Raw genomic sequence first — 951 nt, forward strand, 5'->3', positions numbered from 1 at the left:
GTTTGATCCCCATCCATGACTTGATGAATTATGAGTTTTCTCCTTGATGAGATTTCATGTGTGTTGGCGCCTGAAGCTTGCTTGATACAATCTACCTACACATATTGAGCCTGTTGTTGTTTAGTCCCTCTGTAGTTTTTTATAGTCTTAAATTATAGGTTTACTGTTAGTGATGGTTAGCATCAGTGGTATATTAAGTATATTTAGGTAAAGTTTTGAGGTTCTTGTGCTTTGCTTGACTGCTTCCATGTTATGCTATAGTACTACTACTTAAGTCAATTACAAATGCAGAAGTATTTTGACCTTGAGGAATTGCTAAAATCTTGATACTCATCGGGCGATGTGCTGTTAGTCCACTATGTCGATGGTGGTATAGTTTATGGTTCCTTTTAATTCATAAAATTTGTGCTTTTATTTTGGTTTGGATTTGTCATCATTCACTGATAGGATAGGGAAAGCACTGTTCTAATGCCACAGGGTTGTTCATTAAATTCAGATTATTTACATAAAAAAATTAATATCAGACTGTGCAAATGGAAATTTCAGAGCTGGACCATCAGGCTCCAGTGGCGCAATCGGTCAGCGCGCGGTACTTATAAGACAGTATCCTGCAGAGTGATGCCGAGGTTGTGAGTTCGAGCCTCACCTGGAGCAGAGAAGTTTAGCTTTCTCAACATTACAGATCTGTGATCAAGAAAAAATGACAGTTTATTGTCAGGATGCTAAAACGCTGCCAAGTAAAAAAAACACAAATGTGCCTTCGGCCCCATCCGCATTACTTTGTTTTTGTTTAAAAACGGGGTTTCAACGTGAGCGTCTGCGTCATTGTTTCTAAAGTCCTCAGTTTTTGCATGTCCACACTAAAACGCTCTCCGGAGTTTTAAACTCAAACTTCGTCGTTTTAGTCTGGATGGTAAGTACAAACGTAGCAAAAGGTCCCCGTTTTAAAAA

At 38.7% G+C, this 951-nt stretch overlaps 1 non-coding gene across 1 annotated transcript; it reads left to right on the plus strand.

Annotated features, from left to right (window-relative positions):
* Nucleotides 1–560: 560 nt before the first annotated feature.
* On the plus strand, nucleotides 561–654 carry trnai-uau. The gene is made up of 2 exons: nucleotides 561–598; nucleotides 619–654. It is a non-coding gene; the product is annotated as a tRNA-Ile (tRNA).
* The last annotated feature ends 297 nt before the right edge of the window (nucleotides 655–951 follow it).

This window comes from Micropterus dolomieu, linkage group LG14 (assembly GCF_021292245.1).
Source record: "Micropterus dolomieu isolate WLL.071019.BEF.003 ecotype Adirondacks linkage group LG14, ASM2129224v1, whole genome shotgun sequence".
NCBI classification, from domain to species: Eukaryota; Metazoa; Chordata; class Actinopteri; order Centrarchiformes; family Centrarchidae; genus Micropterus; species Micropterus dolomieu.